Here is a 25,170-nt window from a genome sequence, read left to right as displayed (position 1 = left end):
CGGAGTGTGATGTTCCCCTTCCTGTGTCCATGAGTTCTCATTGTTTAATTCCCTCCTATGAGTGAGAACATGCGGTGTTTGGTTTTTTGTCCTTGCGATAGTTTACTGAGAATGATGTTTTCCAGTTTCATCCATGTCCCTACAAAGGACACGAACTCATCATTTTTTATGGCTGCATAGTATTCCATGGTGTATATGTGCCACATTTTCTTAATCCAGTCTATCGTTGTTGGACATTTGGGTTGGTTCCAACTCTTTGCTATTGTGAATAGTGCCGCAATAAACATACGTGTGCATGTGTCTTTATAGCAGCATGATTTATAGTCCTTTGGGTATATACCCAGTAATGGGATGGCTGGGTCAAATGGTATTTCTAGTTCGAGATCCCTGAGGAATCGCCACACTGACTTCCACAATGGTTGAACTAGTTTACAGTCCCACCAACAGTGTAAAAGTGTTCCTATTTCTCCACATCCTCTCCAGCACCTGTTGTTTCCTGATTTTTTAATGATGGCCATTCTAACTGGTGTGAGATGGTATCTCACTGTGGTTTTGATTTGCATTTCTCTGATGGCCAGTGATGATGAGCATTTCTTCATGTGTTTTCTGGCTGCATAAATGTCTTCTTTTGAGAAGTGTCTGTTCATGTCCTCTGCCCACTTTTTGATGGGGTTGTTTGTTTTTTTCTTGTAAATTTGTTTGAGTTCATTATAGATTCTGGATATTAGCCCTTTGTCAGATGAGTAGGTTGCAAAAATTTTCTCCCATTCTGTAGGTTGCCTGTTCATTCTGATGATAGTTTCTTTTGCTGTGCAGAAGCTCTTTAGTTTAATGAGATCCCATTGGTCAATTTTGGCTTTTGTTGCCATTGCTTTTGGTGTTTTAGACATGAAGTCCTTGCCCACGCCTATGTCCTGAATGGTATTGCCTAGGTTTTCTTGTAGGATTTTAATGGTTTTAGGTCTAACATATAAGTCTTTAATCCATCTTGAATTAATTTTTGTATAAGGTGTAAGGAAGGGATCCATAACCAAAAAAGAGAATTTCAGACCAATATCCTTGATGAACATTGATGCAAAAATCCTCAATAAAATACTGGCAAACCGAATCCAGCAGCACATCAAAAAGCTTATCCACCATGATCAAGTGGGCTTCATCCCTGGGATGCAAGGCTGGTTCAACATACGCAAATCAATAAATGTAATCCAACATATAAACAGAACCAAAGACAAAAACCACATGATTATCTCAATAGATGCAGAAAAGGCCTTTGACAAAATTCAACAACCCTTCATGCTAAAAACTCTCAATAAATTAGGTATTGATGGGACGTATCTCAAAATAATAAGAGCTATCTATGACAAACCCACAGCCAATATCATACTGAATGGGCAAAAACTGGAAGCATTCCCTCTGAAAACTGGCACAAGACAGGGATGCCCTCTCTCACCGCTCCTGTTCAACATAGTGCTGGAAGTTCTGGCCAGAGCAATCAGGCAGGAGAAGGAAATAAAAGGTATTCAATTAGGAAAAGAGGAAGTCAAATTGTCCCTGTTTGCAGATGACATGATTGTATATCTAGAAAACCCCATTGTCTCAGCCCAAAATCTCCTTAAGCTGATTAGCAACTTCAGCGAAGTCTCAGGATACAAAATTAATGTACAAAAATCACAAGCATTCTTGTACACCAATAACAGACAAACAGAGAGCCAAATCATGAGTGAACTCCCATTCACAATTGCTTCAAAGAGAATAAAATACCTAGGAATCCAACTTACAAGGGATGTGAAGGACCTCTTCAAGGAGAACTACAAACCACTGCTCAATGAAATAAAAGAGGATACAAACAAATGGAAGAACATTCCATGCTCATGGGTTGGAAGAATCAATATCGTGAAAATGGCCATACTGCCCAAGGTAATTTATAGATTCAATGCCATCCCCATCAAGCTACCAATGACTTTCTTCACAGAATTGGAAAAAACTACTTTAAAGTTCATATGGAACCAAAAAAGAGCCCGCATTGCCAAGTCAATCCTAAGCCAAAAGAACAAAGCTGGAGGCATCACGCTACCTGACTTTAAACTATACTACAAGGCTACAGTAACCAAAACAGCATGGTACTGGTACCACAACAGAGACATAGATCAATGGAACAGAACAGAGCCCTCAGAAATGATGCCGCATAGCTACAACTATCTGATCTTTGACAAACCTGACAAAAACAAGAAATGGGGAAAGGATTCCCTATTTAATAAATGGTGCTGGGAAAACTGGCTAGCCATATGTAGAAAGCTGAAACTGGATCCCTTCCTTACACCTTATGTAAAAAGAATTCTTATATCTCCTTTACCCCTTCCCCGATTTCCTCTATTTATTAACATCTTGCATTTTGTAGTACATTTGTTATAACTGATGAACCAATATAGACACATTATTATTAACTAAAGCTCACAGACTGTATTAGAGTTCACTCTGTGTTATACATTCTACAGGTTTGGACAAATATATAATGACATGTGGCCAGGTGCTAATGTTTGTAATCCCAACAATTTGAGAGGTTGAAATGGGAGGATCCTTTGAGCTCAGGGGTTCAAGACTAGCCTGGGCAACATAGCAAGGCCATGTCTTTACCAAAAAAAATGAAAAATGAAAAATTAGCCAGGCATGGTGGTGTGCAACTGTAGTCCTAGCTGCTCAGGGGGCTGAAGCAGTAGGATCATCTGAGCCCAGGAGTTTGAGGCTGCGGTGAACCGTGATGACACCACTGCACTCCAGCCTGGGCAACAGAGTGAGACCTTGTCTCTAAAAACTCAAACAAACTAAATTACGTGTGTCTACCATTACAGTGTCATGCAGAATAGCTTCATTGCCCTAAAAATCCCATGCATTCCACTTTTTCATCTCTTCCTGCCTCCCCCACCCTGACCTGTTTCACTGTCTCTGTAGTTTTCCCTTTTCTATAATGTCATATACTTGGAATCATTCAATATATAACCTTTCAGATTGGCTTTTTTTCATTTAGCAACATGCATTTAAGTTGTTATAATTTATAACATTATAAACTATGTAGTTTATAATGTGAAAATAAATGGGCAATATTAGCCTAATAAGCTATCAAATGTTGATTTTTTGTGACCCCAGATGCCACAATTCTTTCCTACTTCCCTAATGGAATACAAACAATGTAATTTACAAGGGAAATAAGAAAAGTGGTTTTCTGAAACCATTCATTTTATCTTATTCTATTTTATCTATTCTCATTTAATCTTATTCTAGCAATGGCGAACTAGGATAGGCACATATAGAGCATCAATACTATCTTCTACCTCTAGTAAGACTGAGAAAATGCTTATTCATGACCTTTCGACATTGCTGGTAAACAAAAGTTATAAAATTAATGTTCCTTGACCCCAGGGAGCTATGTCTCAGATATATAGCTAGATAGGGAAGAGAGTAATTCATAGTACATTGAACGAAACAGGCCTTTGAAATGTCCAAGATGATTTCAGTGTAACGGAAAAAGCTCACGACACTTGAATCATAAATGTGCTGAATCAATTAAAAATTTTCCGAAGAAAGGTAGGACCGATTTGCATATAAATTTAGATTGCATTCTTTGGATGCCATCTGTTCAGTATCTTGACTTTGACACTACCACATTTCTTAAACTTTGTATTGAAGCGTAACATACATACAGAGAGGTTCATAAATAACAAGTGTATAGCTGGATGAGTTTTCGCGAGGTGTACAGCTCACTTACCTAGCACCCAAATCAAGAAACAGAACATGTGTAGCATCCCAGAACTGCACTCCTGTGCCCTCTTTTGGTTATCAGACCCTCCCAAAACAATCACTGCCTGTTTTTGAATTTTATGTAAATAGAATAATCCAGTAACTCCTTGTTTTGCTCAACATGATATTAATATTTCTGAGCTTCATCAATATTGTGTGTGTGTGGTAGTTTGTGTAGTCTCATTGCTGTGTAGTGTTCAGTTGCTGTGTAGTTTCAATCTACTTGTCCATTCTAATGTTGATGGGCATTTGGATAGTTTCCAGTTTCTGGTCAGTAGGAATAGTGCCCTTATGAACATTCACATACATGTCTTTTGTGAATATATATGCATTTTTTATCCTTGCTGTATCAGTGGTATGTATATATTCCATTCAGCTTTAGTACATAATGAAAAGTGGTTTTCTGAAATGGCATTCCCACCAGCAGCGTATGACAGTTCCAGTTGTTCTATATCCTTGCTAGGACCTGTTATTACCAAAACACTTACTGATGTTGTTTTCATTTGTATTTTATACCTGTAGTTTTTAAAAAGTGACTTTGAAACAGCGAGCTTTTATATAAGAAAGGGAAATAATTAGTAGGGGGTGAGAAAAAATAAAAAGTGAAATAATCCAATTAATCTTGCAGTACAGCTAGATATGCTAAATCTGTCCTGACTCAAAGAAAATTTTGAGAAAGATACAAAACATATGGAATCACTCTAAGTATGCTGTTTGTATGAAAAAGAACTGAGTAATATAATTGGTTTAATGTGTGAGTCAGAATCAATGTATAATTTTTAGCTGAAGAGTTCTGATACTAGTTTGGAAGATATGTGAGTTCAGGAACATGAGGAAAGTTTGGATACTTTGAAGGGTATTGGGGAATAATTTCCCTACACTGGGTAAATGAAGCTCAGGAAGGATTCATTTCTGAGATGTTCACAGTTAGGATTTCTACGTAGTTTATAATGTGAAAATAAATGGGCAATATTAGCCTAATAAGCTATCAAATGTTGATTTTTTGTGACCCCAGATGCCACAATTCTTTCCTACTTCCCTAATAGAATACAAACAATGTAATTTACAAGGGAAATCAGTAAAACAAAAGATACATCTGCAGCTCACGTTATATTTTGGTTTATAGAAAAATTACAATAATTATGGGTCATTTTCATTTGTTTTTTAAATTTAGAAATGATGAATGAAAAGCTGTAGTTGACATAAGAATGATTCCTCCTTCAAAGTGGAAAGCCCAGAGGTATGACAATCCAAAGAGCTATTTGCTAGTGATGGTGGTAGGAAACCTCATCCTTGCAAACCCAAACCTACTCTTTTCTTTTCTTTCCTTTTCTTTTTGTCTTTCTTTCTTTCTTTCTTTCTTCTTTCTTTCTTTCTTTCCTTCCTTCCTTCCTTCCTTTCTTTCTTTCCTTCCTTCCTTCCTTCTTTCCTTCTCTTTCTTTCTTTTCTTTTCTTTCTTTCTTTCTCTTTCTTTCTTTTCTTTCTCTCTCTTTCTTCCTTCCTTTCTTTCTCTCTCTCTTTCTTTCTTTCTTTCCTTTCTCTTTCTTTCTTTCTTTCTTTCTTTCCTTCTTTCTTTCTTTCTTTCTTTCTTTCTCTTTTTCTTTCTTTCATTTATGTATTAGAGACAGAGTCTGACTCTGTTGCCCATGCTGGAGTGCAGTGGTGCAATCATAGCTGACTTCAGCATTGAACTCCTGGGCTCAAACGATCCTCCTGCCTCCACCTCCTGAGTTCCTAGGACTCCTAGGCACACATCAAAATGCCCAGCTACTTTTTTTTTTCTTGTAGAGATGGGGTCTCACTATGTTGCCTAGGCTGGTCTCAAAGTCCTGGGCTCAAGCAATCCTCCCACCTCAGCCTCTCAAAGTGCTGGGACTACAGGCATGAGCTACTGCACTCAGCCTTTGCAGACTCTTTCTAACTGGCTCCACCAGTTTTCTATTTTTCCTATCAGCTGATCTCTAATCACCTTATATCTGGATTGTTACCAACACCAACTTCTCCCTCTCCTACCTATTGCTGTAAAGTTTTTCTTCAGAAAAAACAGTGCAAAGATATGCCCATATATTTGGTCACCTAGAAATCACCAACTTCTTTTAGTCATGCATTCTTTTATGCAAAAAACAAGTGTTGATTCCTATATAGAAAAGTCTGAAGATAACAATATTTTATAATCACCAATGTAATCTGATGAATAACATGCCCTCATAAAAAATTAACATGAAGTTTATAAAATAGCTCTTTCTGCATATCTCTTGTTATAGATTAAATTTCTATCTGATGGGAAGAGTTGTGTGATATATTACTTCTGAATTTCTTGAGAGTATGAGGATTTAGTGAGCCAAATAAGAAAATCATTCTCCTCCCTTGTGTGTAGAGAAGTGACTCATGTCTGCATCGCATTTAGATAAGCTTGTAAACTCCTAGTGGAAACTAACCTTCTGTGTATTAATCATCTCACAATATCCAATAAAATGATACACATATGAAGTTATATAATGATAATCATCTGATTATTTGTTAAATAAACTTAAAAAGATAACAATAATAGCTAACTCTGATTGACTATGTTCAGGCTATCAATCAATATACATGCATTTTTATTTTCACATTTATTGTTAACAATATCCCTAGATAATGATCCCTGGGGATCTTTATCCCCAGATACAGATGAGGGAGCTGAGGATCTGATAAGGCAACTTGTCCAAGGCCACTTGAACCCAGTTCCGTCTGTGCCCTTAGTCACCATGCTTTCCCAAAAGAAAGTGCCTTTGGCAAAAAAATTTAAAAATCAAAAAAAGGGGAGAGTGTTATCACAAGAGCTGACTGATCATCAACAAAAGACATTTTTCAATTTCCACCTCAACCACTGGCCACTGAAAGCCCCGCAGTAAATTAGACACCCACTTTGAGGCATTCTCCTGACCACATTATCATGATAACAGAGTTTTTTCTTTTGTCTCCCATCATTTCAGGAAGAAGTCATGTTCTGCAAAGAAAAGCTTAGTTGAAATGAGAACACCTGGACACAGGAAGGGGAACATCACACACCGGGGCCTGTTGTAGGGTGGGGGGAGGGGGAGGGATAGCATTAGGAGATATACTAATGTAAATGACAAGTTAATGGGTGCAGCACACCAACATGGCACATGTACCCATACATAACAAACCTGCACGTTGTGCACATGTACCCTAGAACTTAAAGTTTAATAATAAAAAACAGAAAAGAAAAGCTTTGTTGAAAAGATATACAGCACCAGGCTTTCTCAGTGAGAATTTGTCTCCTATAAGGACTAAGGCCAAAAATGGAGACGACAGCCTAAGTTCTGAGGCTAAACCTGAGGACTTCGATTATGGATTGGCGTGAAGGTCCATCTCTGCATTTAGAACAACAAATATTTAAAATGCAAAATACAATAAATAAATTTCAGGAGGCATTAGTACACAATCCACCACAATCTTAAAATGCTAGTCCCCATAACTGGAATCCAAACAAAATTTTATGATGGTTCAAAGACAATACTATTTGAGCAGGTGTTCAACCTTCAGGCACCCTGCTTAGGCACTCCTTTATAATACTGTGCCCCTAGGCTCTAGGTCTATTTAGGAAAAGTGATTAAAGACAAGTTCGTCCCTGAAATTAGGGACTGGGGATCACAGCCACTGAGGCCTTCTGCCCCGTGAGCAAAGACTGGGCAATGAAGCCTCAGCTGTTTCACCAAATCATATAATCGGAGTTGTTATTTTACGGATTGATGACAGTTTCCTATTCCCATCAAAGTCAGTCAGAAGGAAGTAGATTTAAACTGCAAGAGGAATGATTAGGTACTTAAGTGAAAAGAGAAAAAGTCCTAAAATTAGCAACTGATGAAAATAGTCACCATTTATTGAGCACTTGCTGTTGGTCCAGCACCATTTAGGCACTTTTTTTCTTTCTTTCTTTTTTCTTATAGACAGGGTCTCACTCTGTCACCCAGGCTGGAATGCAGTGGTGTGATCCTAGCTCACTGCAGCCTTGACCTTCTGGGCTCAAGCAATCCTCCCACCTCAGCCTCCTAAGGATTGCTTGAGCTCAGAAGGCTGGAATTACAAGCACATGCCACCACACCTGGCTAGTTTTTTAAATTTAAATTTATTTATTTATTTATTGTAGAGATGGGGTCTCACTATTTTGCCAGGGCTGGTCTTGAACTCCTGGCCTCAAGCAATTCTCCCACCTCAGCCTCTGAACGTGCTGGGATTACAGGCATGAGCTACTGTGCCTGGCCTGTTAGGCACTTTCTAAGACATACGTTAATACTCATAAGACTCTGCATGAGTAAGTAGTTCTCCTTTTTTTTGGATGAGGACATTGAAACTTGAAACAGTAAGAATTTTGTTCAAGCTCAGACTTGCCACTCAAATTGGTCAAAAAGTCATATTCTTTTTACCACAAGAAATTTGTCAAGTGGTAGACTTTGGAACACTGGCTTTATACAAAAATAAAAGATATTGTATTTGAGGCTGGGCATGGTGGCTCACACTTGTAATCCTAGCACTTTGGGAGGCCCAGGCAGTTGAATCACTTGAGCCCAAGAGTTTGAGACCAGCCTGGGCAACACAGTGAAACCCTGTCTCCACAAAAAAAAAAAAAAATTGGTCAGTTACAGTGGCATGCGCCTGTAGTCCCAGCTACTCAGGAATCTTAGGTGGGAGGGTGGCTTGAGCCCAGTAGACAGAGGTTGCAATGAGCCAAGATCATGCCACTGCACTCCAGCCTGGGAGACAGAGTCAGACGTTGTCTCAAAAAAAAAAAAAAATTACATTTGGAATAAATATGTTTGAGAAATACTGGGTTAAACAAAGTTTAAACAAATTTCTTCACTATCAACTTTTTCAAAATGCCCTGGCAATGTACATCATGAATCCCCAAGGGAGGATTCTACTGTCTAACATCTCACATTTTCCAGAACTGTTTTTGTTACAGAACACTTTTATTTCTGCTGTAACTTAAATCTCTAAAAACTCATATCGTGTAGGACAGAATTTAGGAAACTCTGTACTACACAAACCTGCCTTGAATTCTCCTTCAGTTAAAACCTTCTGAAAAGTAAGATCATTGGTTCACAGAATCACAGAAACATGACAGCTCAAATTTTCAGCGGCTGCGTGATCCTCCACATCCCGAACGTACAGTAACACATTCCTGGTTTGTCTGAGCTGGTGAATACCCTGATGGGTGACCAATTCCATGACCACACAATTCCTGAATGTCGGGAAACTCTCTACTTGCTAACCTGTCTCCTTTCCCCTCCAAGTTATTTCCTGAAGTCAATTCTTGCCACCAAAGAACAGTGAAACAAGCCCCTCACTACAGCTAAGCGTGGCCACCGTGTATTGCACTTGCTGACTGTGCAAATTGAAGCCATTCTTCACTAGCTGAAGGTTGCAGCTTGTAGATACTCAATTTCTGGATGCAGTTAGGTGTGAAAAATAGGAGGGTGAGGAATTTCCAGATTAAGGATTCTTTGTCTACACCTCAAGGGCACAGTAAATGACTCCTATTCAGTATCACAGTGTCCCAGATCCTCTGCCCTTGGATATCTCTCACACCCCAGTCTTTGTGTGCATGAAAGGAAGACTTGGTGTAGTCACTGTGGAGGTAAGTAGCATGGCTCCCACACCTACGCGAGTGTTCCCTTCAGCTGCTTTGTGAAGCAGCCTTCAAAAGCAATCTGACATGAATGATGCCCAAGGATTAAGGGAGGATGTGCTGCAAAATGGACATGATTTGCATTGTATCCACCCTAGCACTGCCAAACAAAAGATGACTGCAGGCTCCCTGCTGCACCACACAAACTTTCTTTTTAGTGGTAAAGCGTTTCCCTACAAAAATGGTACACAGATGCTCCTCCACCTACCATGGGGCCACATCCCATAAACCCATCGTAAGTTGAAAATACCGTAGGTCGAAAATGCAGTTACTATATCAAAGCTATAGAACATCATAGCTTAGCCTACGCTATCTTTAAATGTGCTCAGAACACTTACAATTAGCCTGCAACTGGGCAAAATCATTTAACACAAAGCCTAGTTAATAATAAAGTGTTGAATAGCTCATATAATTTATCTAATACTGTACTGAAAATGAAAAACAGAATGGTTGTATAGGTACCACGGTAAAGTCCAAAAATCATAAGTCCAACCATCTTAAGTTGCGATCATCTGTATAATTCTTTTATTATGATTATTATTATTGCTTTTTTCTTTTGTGAGACAGAATCTTGCTCTGTGGCTCCCAGGCTGGAGTACAGTGGCATGATCTGGGCTCACTGCAACCTCCACCTCCTGAGTTCAAGCGAGTCTTGTGCCTCAAACGCCTGAGTAGCTGGGATTACAGATATGCACCACCACGCCAGGCTAATTATTTTTGTATTTTTAGTAGAGATGGAGTTTCGCCATGTTGGGCAGGCTGGTCTCAAACTCCTGGCCTCATGTGATCCGCCCGCTGTGGCCTCCCAAAGTGCTGAGATTACAGGCATGAGCCACCGCTCCTGGCCTCATCTATATATTTCCCCTCTTTGATAATAAGGTAATTGCAGAAAGGAAACAAACAAATGAAACATAATGTGGGAATAACTGATATAATTAGTTCTTTGAATGTCTGAAGCCTGGAAGCCTGTAAATATAATCCTATACTTGTCCATAGCAAGCTCCCAGAGGTCAGTAGTTCTGTCATTTATTTCTCTAATCCTTGCAGTTTCCAACTCAGTAATTGGCACTTAGTAGGCACTCAGAAAGGGTGAAAATGAGTAAATGAATTAAATTACCCCAATTGCTTGATTCAAAAGAAAAAAAGTAGAAAAAATAATTGTTTAATAAATAGACTTTCACCAATTTCAGACGAGACCTCTTCTTGGATAAGATTTAGGAATATTCTATAAAATCCAGCATGACTATTAGTGCTGTGGAAATATAATATTCCATTTAAGATTTTTAAGTAGGAATTTAGTAAAAGTGACTTTCTGCCTTCAATACAGAACTTGCCCAAATTATCCTACACCTATGTTCTCTTTCTTAGAACTAAAAATATATTGACACTCTAATTCATGATTATTTTAAAATAAGCAGAGAAAAAAGAAACACACGTATGCACACATGGCATCATCCCAAATACATGAGGATGTGAAAGATATTTCCAATTAATATTAAACAATATTTCTGACATAGGTGTTTATGATATTTCAAGTGCAAACAGAGGCCATGAGATTTTAGGCTTGCAACTTCCATGAAGATCTGCTCATAAGCCCTCTCCCTCTTCATTTAATAAGCAAGAGAACTTACTATAACCTTGAGGGGTGCAGTAACAAGCTAAGGTGACACAAGAAGTTACTGGGAAATTCAGGACTGAAACAAAGTTTCCTAGTTTCCAGCACAGAACCCCAAGTTGTTTATCTCCAGAGTTGACCTTCCAGCTTTTCCAGACCAAATCAACTCCACTCCTGTTGACCTGAGGAGCCCCTTCCAGGGGATCAAAGAATCAGCCTCATTAGAAACAGGGCATTTTTGTTGTTGTTTGGTTTTGTTTTTCCTGAAAATCATTGCTTCATGCCATTCCTTCTTGGAGCTTTGGCTGTAATACATTTGCCTCTAGCAAACAGAGATCTTATTTCTGTCCACACTGAGCAAGATTACATGGCGACTCTTTGAAAGTGAACCTTGAAAGGAAGGTTTGCCTGATCACCACATGTGGACAATGAATAGAGTAGTAGCTTTAACAGTGAATTAATCCTTCAAGAATCTCACTTGAAGTTCACCAGGCTTTTCTTCTATTATTTAAAGAACCTTTAAAGGTTTAACTAAATCATTTATAGAACATTTCCCATTATGTTTTAGCATGATACAATTTCTTAAAAAGGCAACTCCACAGAGCTAATCAAATTAGATTTTCTTAAAAGGCAGAGTAATGAAGTCATGGGAATAAGGAAAAAAAAATGCTTCATCCAGGACCCACACTCCAGCTATAACTGTATTTATTTATTTATTTATTTAGACAGAGTTTTGCTCTTGTTGCCCAGGCTGGAGTGCAATGGTGCAGTCTTGGCTCACCGCAATCTCCGCCTCCTGGGTTCAAGCGATTCTCCTGCCTCAGTCTGCTGAGTAGCTGGGATTATAGGCATGTGCCGCCATGCCCAGATAATTTTGTATTTTTAGTAGAGATGGGGTTTCTCCATGCTGGTCAGGCTGGTCTCAAACTCCCAACCTCAGGTGATCCACCCTCCTTGGCCTCGCAAAGTGCTGGGATTACAGGCGTGAGCCACCGTGCCTGGCCAGCTGTATTCTTAATAACAGTTCACTTGGTGGTGAGTTTAATAGTACAGTAACTTACAGAGAATGGTAAGTTGGTGTATGATGAGAATATTGGTTTTAATATACCCATTAAACAAACTTTATTTATTGTATTTACATATTTATTTGGTTTATTTTTGCCACATACTGTGGCAAGTATTTTATCAGAATTGTTTTTGCCAGAATGAAGACAGCCCTAAAATAATCTAAGTAACATCCTTAGTGAGGAAAAAAGAATTTTTCTTGAATTATAGTATTTCCTGGCACAAAATAAGTGCCAGGGGTCTACTTCTTCAGAGATATTTTCCACCTCTTCAGGTTTAAAGGAATCAACAGATAGAGGGAAAAGAGAAGTGTGTGCCAGAAGTTCCCAAGTCACACCAGACCTGCATTTGCAGCCCTTGAGTCCCTTCCTGTCTGGGAAAGAAGGGTGGGCTTGGCTGATACAGTGGGACAGGTCCACTCTTTGTCCCGTCACTGAATGTCCGCCAGCTGGGACAGGACTCCAGAGTGAGCAGTTTATCAGCCATGAGGCTCTTGGGAGCTCTCACCATTGAGGAATGGGCCCCGAGGGAGCAGAATACTATCAACTCCACCATCTGACTATTACGACTCCTTTTAACAGGAGAAATGACTTCCTAGTGGTTGGGCATGTTCTAATTTATTGCTTTATTTGCTGGCTGTTGAATTGAATGGGAAAATCCACCATGAGAACACCTTAGCAACACTGAAAGGTCATCTGTCTCATCAAAGTCTGTCCTTTCATACACTCTCTCTACCTAGAATTTCTCTAATTATTACTTAATAATCCCAGCATTTGGTCTCAGCAGCCTTCTCTGCATGAAGCACCTGTTTTGGCAAAGTTCAAAAGGCCTCTGTACTCACTAAAAGTGATCCATTTGGAGGGGTGCATTTCTGGTAATTACAAAGTTTTTATTTCCTTTGTCAATTTAAGCAATTGTGAAACATGTACATACATTGTAAGAGTCCAGATCTCCAAGGGTCACTTTGAAGAAATTCTTCAGCAGAACTGCATATTTAGCAATGAAGCAGAAGAATACCTTTTCAATAATAGAGTACATACAATCGTATATTTTTTTCTGAGGAATAATTTTTATTTTGATTACTACACATGATTATGGATAGTATTATGATTAATATCCATATAAAGCTACATTGATTTTAAAATCTGATTCTAAACAATAGTCAGTTTTAGTTGCAAAATAGATCATATGTATTCAGATGCATTTCTTAATGTTCATTTAATTTCTGAGACCTTCAATATTTCTATTATGTCTGTCTTCTTATTAATATAAATATATCTAGTTTGATTTTATCTTTTTACTCCATCACTCATGTTTATGGTTATTCACACATTTTAACTCATTTTGAAATACAGTGGTCAGCTCTGTATTGTATAGGATGTAGACCCCATGAGGGGTCACCATGGCACAAAGTTAACAGATTCAGACTTGCAGCTGGACAGGTCTGCATGTACTTTTAGGCAGAAGTCCTTCTCTGGTCCCTACCGCTGCTTTAACACCCTGTGAGCATCCTTGATTAGATGCCAACAGCCTAATAAACTGCAGGTGCCAGTATGTGGCACAGGTATTTGGCATCATCTCAGATGAAGGCAGCAAAGCACAGTGGAAGATGGCTTTGAAGTCAGACTTGGGTTTAAATCCTGCTCTGACACTTAATCTGCAAAAGAACCTTGGGCAGGTTATTTTACAGTTCTCTGACTTCCTGAGATAAAATTAATCATAAAGAGTTATAGTTGGGTTTAATACGGGTGGCTGTACAGGGCAGTGGTTAAAGACATCGCTTCCGAAGTTCCAGTCCTGCTTTCCCATTTTCTAGTTGCTTCACTTTGGGCAAGTTAACATAAATCACTCTCAGTCTTGGTTTCTTCATCTGCAACATGGGAATAATAAATGTTACTTCTCATGGTGTTTTGGAAAGATTAAATTTTTTAAATGAAGGAAAACCATGTTTCACATGGCACATAGTAAGCACTCAATATTGGCTATTTATCTTTTACAAACATTTATCTTAAGTTCCTAGCATTAGTAGCTATGCAATACCCTGGAGTCCAGTGTCTCTTTCATGACGCTATGGGGTCTCAGTTCTCTATCTGTTTTGTAAGACCAGGAAGACACAATTACAAGAATAAGAATAATTGCAGAGCTGGTGGAAGGGATTTATGTTTATAAAATGTTTTAGAAATAGACTTTATTGTTCAACTACATAGGTCTTATTTTCAAGCCTTTAAAATTATTTCTGTATTTGAAATATTAAATTCTTAGGTCATGTATTCTGAAAAGAAGTATACTTCAGTTATTTTCTCTACCTAAGTATCTATGTTTATTTTTTACTGAAACAGTTGTAGCTGATATAAACACTTAGCAATCAGCTACTTTGAAAATGTTTTCTATTTTCATCAAATAGTGTTTATCCTAAAGAGAAATGCTTAATGCCCTTCAGCATTACTTTTAGAATAATACATATTTATGATATAATAGTATGCCACGTTTGGAACTTTTTTACATTTATGTTTCTAAAAAATGCTATTTACATAATTTTTCCTCAAGCATTTGTGTAATTCTCTAAAGCACATTCTTTGATGATTTTACATGTACATATTCCTTTCATCTTCTAGTAGCAGATTTATCTCTTCATTCAATCAGAATATTTTAGATGAATATTGAAATAATTATTGGCTTTTAAAAAATCATGTAATCAACATCAGGGTATGGCTGCAAATGATATCCATATTTCATCAGTTTTAAAATATACTCATTCTTTATAGCAAATTTTATATAGATAGCTTTTTAAATTATCTTTGACACATAGTTTAAGTTTATAAATAAAGGTGGCTTAACTCTGCTACCATATAAAGAAAACTCATCACCATTTTCTAAACTTCGGAAATATGGAGGACATTTCTATTTACTATGGTACATAATTTATGTATTACACATATTATTTGTGCATATGTGTACATGTATATCAATATATTATATATACATATTATATATTAAATTAGCAGCAGGATATGTTATTAATATCTTCAAGGTACCATCTTTCTCTGATCCATATTCAAATCATCATCTCTTTGCATCCTCCCCCTTCTGCCCCATCATCACTACTGGCCATTGTTCTTGTACCATTCATAACCCTTCAATAATTACGATAGAAGACACTAAGGAATTCTGTGCTTCTGTGCTCTTCATCCCTTCTCATAGTCTCTCTACCCTGCCCTAGCTTCCATCCTTATCCTAACACACACACATACACAGCATTTCCTCAAGTCCATGGCTACTGTGAGGGTTGCCTTAACCATATCTAAAAATGTATGTGTTGGCCAGGTGTGGTGGCTCACACCTCTAATCCCAGCACTTTGGCAGGCTGAAGTGGGACGATTGCTTGAGCCCAGGAGTTTGAAACCAGCTTGAACAACATAGTAAGACCCCATCTTTCCAAACACTTGAAAAATCAGCCAGGCATGGTGGTGCACACCCATGGTCCCAGCTACTTGGGAGGCTGAGGCAGGAGGATTGCTTGAGCCTGGGAGGTAGAGGTTTCAGTGAGCTGTTATTACACCAGTGCACTCCAGCCAGGGCAACAGAGTGAGACTCTTATCTAAAAAAAAAAAAAAGTATATGTTATTTGGTGTTGCGTTTACACATAGGTAAATTACACATATATAATAAAATGTATACATATTAATTTACATACACATGTGTCTTGTTGGGGGGTCCTAGCCGGAGAGCACAAAGACTTCTATACCCTTGACTGAAGAATGATCCTCCTCTATCAGGGAAGGCCATCCTCTTTGACCAAGCAGCCTCAGGAGAGATGCACATGGAGCTGTGAGAAAGGGGACACCCACCTAGCCGGCCAGATCAGCCAAATCAACCCTGGCCATCAATCAGGTGACAGATGTCTCAGCCAGATGACCCTCACATCCACATACACATACATCTTTCCATATGTTCATGTGAAATAATGTAATCATACAATATACACACAATTTTGTTTCCTTCTCTTTGGTCAAAAACTGTATTCCTTCCAGATATTAATATGGTACTAAAGGAAGCTAAATGCTCTTTTCTCCATGACCCCCGCAGCCTGAGAGCGAATAGGTGTTGTTCACAGACACTTTTTGTGTGCATATTTGGTTAGTGCAATTACTTTTGTACCAACCTAATAGTATTTTCCAGAACATAACTTGGAGCAGGGCAGGAGATGGAAATAGAGGAAGGGCACACACTCTCTTGAGTATTTCTTTATATGTACAGCTTCAGCCTCCATAGATGTCAGGTGTGAATGTTTTTCTCCACTGCATTTATATTATGTCAAAGGGGGTCAAAGTTAATAAACACAGACTGTGAGAAAGTCAATCTCTTTTTAAACATAAGTGCAGAAACCATTTCATCCCTAGTTCCTGGCTCAGTACCTACCACATAATCAGCACTCAATAAATATAGATTAAGTGACTGTCTGGATGAATGAATATAGTGCAATTTTGATTCAGGTAAAAATGAAAAGTGGAGAGGGAGAAATTGTTCTTTATTTTCAGAGATGCATGGCTATGTATTCTGAAGACAGAGAATAGAATCTGGTAGCCTAGAAACTGACAATCATGAAAAAAAAGGAACTCAACAAGTTTCCCGTTAGGGACTCAGCATCATGATCTGGTTTCAGAAGCCTAGACATTGGCTGAGATCAAATAAAGAAGTTCAGGAGAGATCAGTGACTCTAAACATACTCCGATTCCTTAATCAGTAAGCCTGCAAACCATTGAAAATTTTGTGCTTAACTGTGGCCTCAGTCTACAGAGAAAGCTCCAGGCTCCACAGAAAATGTGTAAGAAACGGGTCTTGTAATGACAGTCTGGTATTATCAATATTCCACTGATCACAGTGACCTTACCTTGTATTAATGATTGCTTAGGGTGAATGACATACTAAAGTTCAATAAAAACATCTTCCATGTATAAACATCATTGGGAGCTACTACCACCTTTAAAGAAAGTGTCATTCAGCAATCTAACCTTTGTAGTCTTTCTGGAAGTGGGTGGCCACTTAGGACTATCTGGACACAGGAAGCTTAGGATGCAATTGACCAGGCAGCTCTTTAGAAAATAGAAATCCAGCTGACCTTCCTGATCTCCGTTGACTCTGCATTTGTTTAGACTGATGCATTTGCATACATTCCATGCAGCCTACTTTATTCCCCCTAACTTGGTAATAAAAACATGGCAAGATGGAAAACACACCACGTTCATGCATTTTAATGTCCTAATATTTGTTAACTTGGAATGAAATATAAAATATATCCGGTTTTAGCACCCTAGCAAGCTGAATGCCTTGGCCATCTGTTCATTTCTTGTTTTTATACATCTTAGCCATTTCACTTCTGCTTCTAATTGTAACTGCCACTTTTATGCTGATGGCACAAATCCTGAGACCCTTTTAATGCCACTTTCAGGCCTCCTTGGCTCATCTAAAACGATGGCTTAATCTCAATTGCTTTTAAATTTATTTTAAACCCATGGGGTTGATCTAAATAAGGTATTCTTGAATAATACAATTCCATTTTCTTTATCTGCCTTCTTGTTTTATTTTTCACATTGGCTACACCAGTCCATGGCCTGGTCCTCAGGACTGTAGCATTTTTCTTTCATGTCTTACTCTCTCCATTCCATCACAGCTGAAGCTTTCAATCACATTATCTTATTGCACATTAGAATTTTGCTTTCACACTGCCATGTACTCTGTTTAATTAAATAATTTGTTGACACACTCAGATTTCTATTTACCCTCGTCTCAGAGTTCCAGCCAAGATAATTACATCCAGGGCTTCAGGACCTCCCTACAGTAAAATGTTGAAGTAAGGAACATTTGTCTTTAGCTGTCTCCCACAGGATTTATCAGCTTGGTATCTTCTCTTCTCCCCTCACTTTCCCTCCTCCCTCCTTCCCAACATGTGAAGTGATTATCCATTTTGGCTCTTCCCATCCATTCCAGATTTTAAATCCTTTTCCCTATATGTTTAAACCTAATTGTAAGTCTATGTCTCTATCAGGCTTAAAAATATAGTAAAATTTGCAAAACTCCAATCTTCTTTTTCCCACTAAAGTATATTAATAAATAAGAAAACTATCGGTTCTTAAGCATTTGAGCTAGTTCAACCATGTTGAGGGAAAAAAGTACTTACCGAGTGCTAACTATATTCAAGGCACCACAGTAGGTGCTAGGAGTGTGGCAAGGGATAAAGCACCAGTCCCTGAACTCCCAAAGTGTGGAGTCTCCTAAAGAAAACAGACACAGGCCAAGCACAGTGGCTTATGCCTGTAATCCCAGCAGTTTGGGAAGCCGAGGTGGGCAGATCACCTGAGGTCAAGCATTTGAGACCAGCCTGGCCAACAAGGTGAAACCTCGTCTTTACCAAAAAATACAAAAATTAGCCGGGCCGGGTGTGGTGGTGTGTGCCTGTATTCCTAGCCACTGGGGAGGCTGAGGTGGGAGGACTGCTTGAACCCATGAGGTGGAGGTTGCAGTGAGCTAAGATCATGCCACTGCACACCAGCCTGGGCGACAGAGCAAGACTCTGTCTCAAAAAAAAAAAAAAAAGAAAAAGAAAAAAAAAACAGACACAGGCAACGAATATTACAATATTGCATGATGAGTTCCATGATAACACATACACCAACTTTGGATGCATAGACAATGGGCAACTACTCTCAGCCACCCTCCATTCATCTATCTAGTCTGTTTTCTTTTTAAAGTAGGTATTGTTTTATTGACTTTAACGAATAGCAATTGCTAACAGTTATTGAGAAAATATTATGTGCCAGGGACTAATCTAAATATATTTCATATATTAACTCATCTAATTCTCATAAATTACCCCAGTAAGTTGATGCTTATACCCTCATTTTATAGATAATAAAACCAAGGCACAGAAAGACTAAATTGCTTTCTCAAAGACAGTGAGTGTTAAAAATATAACTCAACTTCAGTCCAGGTGTGGTGGCTCACGCCTGTAATCCCAGTACTTTGGGTGGCCGAGGTGGGCAGATCCTTTGAGGTCAGGAGTTCTAGACCAGCCTGGCCAACATGGTGAAACCCTGTATCTACTAAAAATACAAAAATTAGCCGGGCACAGTGGCGTGCGCATGTAATCCCAGCTACTCTGGAGGCTGAGGCAGGAGAATTGCTTGAACCCGGGAGGTGGAGATTGCAGTGAGTTGACATGGCACCACTGCACTGCAGCCTGGGCAATACAGCGATCACTTATTCCATTTGGCTCTAGAGCAGTGCTGTCCAAAGAAAGTTTTGAGTGATGCTCAAAATTTTCCAAATCTGTTTTGCTTACTACAGGGGCCACTAGGGTGAGTGTCTGAAATGTGGCTATTGGCAACTGAGGACCAGTGTTTAATTTTATTTAATCTTTGCTAATTTTAATGGACATAGCTCCTAACCTGCAGGTCTCCTCCTGGTCACTAGGCTCTACTCCTCTCCAGGGCATGAGATGAGGTGAAAAAGAAGGAAAAGTCTGGGCAAAGACATCTAGTGGGGCTTTCCATCAGAGATGTTGACAGCGGAATGGGCTGGTCTAGAAAACACTCCAAGACCTGAAAGAATAAAAGGTGGCATAATAAGTATGGACTTGAAATTTAAAGGATGGCACCTCATACCAGTGACCTCTCATCAAGGCACTTTCATCTACCAACAAAAGGTACAAGTTAACATCAGCCTTGTTCCTTCAGGCGCTTAAGAGAAATCATGGTAAAGCTCTATAATTAGACCTTAAGAGTGGAATTTAAACACTATATTTTATTTTAAGCACTGTGAATTCCCAGGCAAACAGAGACAAATCTAAAATACAAGTTTAAAAAGAAGATAGAAGAAGCTCTCGACATGGGCATAATAATAAGATTGATAACGATAATATCGTTTATCAAACATCTATAAGTCTAGTAAGCAACTTCAATACATATTATATTAAGTTATCATTTTGTCCTTACAAGTCTGTAAGATGGGAATTACTGTTTTTGTTTTGCAGATAGAAACATAAAGGCATAGGGAGGTTATGGCGCTTACGCAAGGTCACATGTCCTATAAGTAGTGGAATGATGATTTGAGCCTTATCAGTCTGGGCCCAAAGTCTACACTTTCCCCTCAGTGTAAATCATCTTTTTGCTAAAACTGCCTCACAAAGCATTGATATCTGGGTGTCCAATCTCAGTCTCTAGTCTCAGCTTCAGTATCTGTCACCTGGCTTATATGGTAATACTAGTAGAAGACATTGAAAAGATTACCCAGGAGGTGCTCTATAAATTCTAGTTTTCCTTTACAGCTCATTTTCAATACCCCAGATCGATCTCCTTGTTACAAGGTTTCATGCTTGTCACTGAAAAATTTTGAAGAGTGCTGGTAGGATCAGGCGTAAATGCCCCAATCTGTCACAGAAGTAATCGATTCCACCAATTCGCAGAGGTGCGCTGAGTGGCCAATGTCAATGTAAAATCTCCACTGCCATCCTGCTGCCTCCCTCACCACCCACAGGCATGGGCAGACCCCTGCCTTATGCCCTTCTTGGGTCTGGAGTTCCCTCATTTCTCTCCACCTATCCAAAGTCCATTTGTCTGACAAAATCCAGGTCAAATCCCTTCCTCCACGAAGCCCTCCTGACTACTCCAACGCCCACCCTCTCTCTCAGGCTAGGCCCCTGTCACTAGTTAGGGTCCTCGTCACACATTTCTGTACTTAACCATATGTTGTGCTGTTATCAAGTTCTCTCATGCACATATTTCTTGACTCTCCAATGAAACCACAAGATGCTGAAGAGCAGGAATACACATTAAAAAATCACTTTGAAAGCTACAAAACATATCTGGTATCCGTTTGGTAATTAGGAAATATTACAAAGAGCATATGCGATGACCAGGAGGGCAGGACCGACCATAGCCTCTAGTTTGTGTCTTCCCGTTCAACTATGATCTTTTCGGGAAGGGTGCATTTCTGACTGATTTTTGTACTTTCCTAAGTGTCTCCAGTGTCTTTTTCTAGCATTTTCAAATAGTGAATGCCCAGTAAGTATCTATTAGTAATATTTATAGCAAATTGTGTGCCAGGCACTGTAGAAAATGATGTTTATGAATCACCTCACTTAATCATCCCAGACAGGTGTAACAGGTGCATGGTGCGCTGTCCAGATCTCCTCTGAAAAACTAAGCCTCTCATTCCCCGGCTCCCAGCAGTGTTGCCGGCTGTGTTACTTACCAGGAATTGCACTCAGCTGTCACTCAAGGTTGTGCTTTCTTCCCTCATTGACTGAGCCAGGGTTTAAAGGTCCAGCCCACTTGCCTCAGGTGGGCGACTCTAAAGGGCCCTCTTAGCTCCTGGACACCATGTGGGATCAGCTGGGGCTTTCGTTGGCACTGCATTGTAGTTCAATTCCCGGCTCTACCAAATTCTGCTTCCTTTATTCCCACAGATATGGATACCAGGGCATCCACACCAAACTCCCTGCATGCAAACCCCCACCTCAGAGTCTATTTCCCAGGGAACTGACCTAAAACAGTAGGTGTTACTAGTATCATTATTCTCATGATACAGATGAGGAAAGAGAAGCTTAGAGAAGTTAAGTAATTTGATCAAATGTAAACACGTGGTGCAAGAGGGATGCAGGGCAGAGCGGATGAGCCAGCCCTGAGATCTTACCAGGATGCGCTGCCTCAAGAGCCCACGAATGCACAAACTCATTAGTTTTCTATTTAACCTAACTAGACAGAGGAAATGGTTGTAAACGTACCCATGCAATATCTAGGATGAACAGGAAAAACAACTTCCTGATGATGAAGAAAGATTGTGAGTAATTTTTCTTTTTACAGAGACAGGGTCTCACTAGGTTACCCAGGCTGGTCTTGAACTCCTGGGCTCAAGCAATCCTCCTCTCTTGGCCTCCCAAAGTGCTGGGATTACAGGCATGAGCCACCACATCTGGCCCTAATGTGGATGATTTTTAAGCACAACGGTTATTGTGGAGTCTTTTCCTTTGAACGAAACAATAATCACAGAAATCAGGGCTGGGTGTGGTGGCTCTGTAATCCCAGTGCTTTTGGAGGCCAAGGCAAAAAGATAGCTTCAGGTCAGGAGTGTGAGACCAGCCCGAGCAACATAACAAGACCCCCATCTCTACCAAAAAGTATACAAACCCGCCAGGCATGATGGCATGTACCCATAGCCCTAGCTACTCAGGGAGCTGAGGCGGGAGGATCACTTGAGCCCAGGAGTTGGAGGCTGCAGTGAGCAGTGGTTGTACCACTGCACTCCAGTCTGGGTAACAGAAGGATACCCTGTCTCTAAAATCATAATAATAATTATCACAGAAGCCAACAAAATATTTGGAGGATAACGAAAAATATTAAGAACTTACACCAAGTTCTAGAAACTCTGCATGTGTAGTAGTTAGTTCCCCTTGCTCCCTTATAGATGTAGAACAACTGTGTCTGGAGAACTTGGAAAGGTGTTTGGATTGACTGTTTTCATGATTTCATAAGATAAGGAATGGATCCATATCCTCTCAAGATAGTGGTACCTTAAATAGCTAGCCTCTGTAATTAATCTGGATCGAAAAAAAGTTAGGTGCAACAATAGCTTCTCTTTTCTATGTCTTCATTTTTCAATTTATCCTGCTCTGTTAGATTTTGTGTGTAGGAAGGAAACATTTATTTTAATCTAAGAAATATGTATGTCTTATAATCTAGTAATAGAAGAAGACAAAAAGGATGTGACCTTGAAAATATGAATAATTAAAATCAAATTTTGCAGGCCAACTATTTTTCTGAGTGTGTGTGTGTCTCTCTCTCTGTGTGTGTGTGTGTGTGTGAGAGAGAGAGAGAGAGAGAGAAAGAGAGAGAGAAAGATAGGTGGAAAGGAGAGAGAGCCTTTTCTCATAACTATTTTTCCTAGCTTAGTATTTTAATTGAGATATATTCTAGCACAATTCTACAGTAGTTTGGATAAAATACATGCCTGACAGACATGGGAGATGGCAAAAGGCCTTCTTGTTTAAGTACTTTCTAAGAGGAAAGATTTAGCTGACTCCGAAGCCCAAATAAAATAATGCTTGCACCCTACAATATTTGTGCCCATTTTGAATTTACATACATTTCTTTAATACCATGTCTTAATTTATCTTCTTTTCTTAAAACATTTCACAACATTAAGATCATTTTTTCCCTAATTTCAGCCCATGAACTAATTCAACAAATATTTGTTATCTCCTATATGCCAAGCGCTGTAAAAAATGGTTGAAGAAAACTTCACTCTAATTATGGCCTCAAATTATAAACCCTAAGCCATTTAACCTCTTTGGATGTCTGTATTTATATCTCCAAAATAATGGCCGGGCGTGGTGGCTCACGCCTGTAATCCCCGCACTTTGGGAGGCCGAGGAGAGTGGATCACTTGAGCTCAGGAGTTCGAAACCAGCCTGGCCAAGATGATGAAACTCCATCTCTACCAAAAAATAGAAAAATTAGCCAGGCGTCGTGGCACGTGCCTGTAATCCCAGCTACTCGAGAGGCTGAAGCATGGGAATCTCTTGAACCCGGGAGTCGGAGGTTGCAGTGAGCTGAAATTGCCCCACTGCACTCCAGGCTGGACAACAGAGTAAGAACCTGTCTAGAAAAAAGAAACAAAAGAAACTTACTCTCTTCTGGGTTTTTAATTTTTTTTAATATGAAACCTTCTCAAATTATATTTTTTTCTCATTTCTGACAGAGTCAGAAATATTTTTCTTTCTTAATCCTACAAGAAAAAAAATACAAACACAATGATCAATGTCAACAGACAAGAGTATTGCCAACCCACAGGGGAGTGCCAGGGTGGCCTCACTCTAGCAAGCTCAGCCGCACCTACAAGGAGCACCTGCTACTAGGGCTGGTGTCTCCCACACTGAAAGACAGGTCCAGTGCTGCCTAATATTCCAAATTTTCAAGAGAAGCCCAACATATAGATTTTTCATTTGAAAAATACCCACTTAGAGACTTTGGCAACCAATTCAAAAAAGTATAAGAACTTAATTTGGGTCATTACTGTGGAGAACAAATAACATACCATTGAGGCAGCTTCGGCCTGGGAGTTGTCAGTTTGAGACTTTGGGACTAGGTGATCTCTGAGATCTTTTTCTACTTAAATAGTTCTATGATTTTCATTAGAAGGCCTCGAGGCTTGGATCAGAGTGGCATGAAGCCAATTAAAATCACAGCTGCAACTGCCAGAAGAGACAGTCTCAGTGTTATATGCATCCTGAAAAAAGAATCGTCCTAAGAGAAATCATTCATTATGTTTAATAAAGTAGTTGGTAACAAGAAGCTAGGAAGAAGATCATTAAATCTAAATTAGATGATGTGTATTTTTAGGTGTGGGTTATAATTCTCCTGAGAACTGTGGAACAACTGACCTTTGATATTTGATATTAATAGGGATTGAAATTGATATATTTTCTGAAATGGAAAGACCACTTTGGTACATTATTGATCAAATTTTTACATCATCAGCACTCACAGAATCTCACATCAGAGAGAAAGTGCAGAACAGGTCCTTGAGAGCACTCACGGGGCCATATTACATTACTGGTCCCATTGGTTCAGTAGACACATGGCTTCCATTGTGATATACATCCACCATTGTGTTAGCTTAAGGCATCTCAAAGTGAAGACAGGCACCTAGTTACAGAGTTCCAGAGAACATGAATTTATATCTTGGCAAAATGTTTATTAATTGTGTGACCTTGGACAAGTTATTTAAAATCTCTGGACTCATTTTTTTCTCCTGCCAGATAGAAATTGTGAATATTAATTAAAACATACATGTAGATCCGGGCAAGGTGACTCACGCCTGTAATCCCAGCACTTTGGGAAGCCAAGGCAGGAGGATCGCTTGAGCCCAGGAGTTGGAGACCAGCCTGGGCAACATAGTGAGACCCCGTCTTTCTCTCTCCCTCTCTCTCTCTACATATATATATATA

The sequence above is a fragment of the Nomascus leucogenys genome, chromosome 23, assembly GCF_006542625.1.
Source record: "Nomascus leucogenys isolate Asia chromosome 23, Asia_NLE_v1, whole genome shotgun sequence".
NCBI lineage: Eukaryota > Metazoa > Chordata > Mammalia > Primates > Hylobatidae > Nomascus > Nomascus leucogenys.
This window is presented reverse-complemented; position numbering follows the sequence as displayed.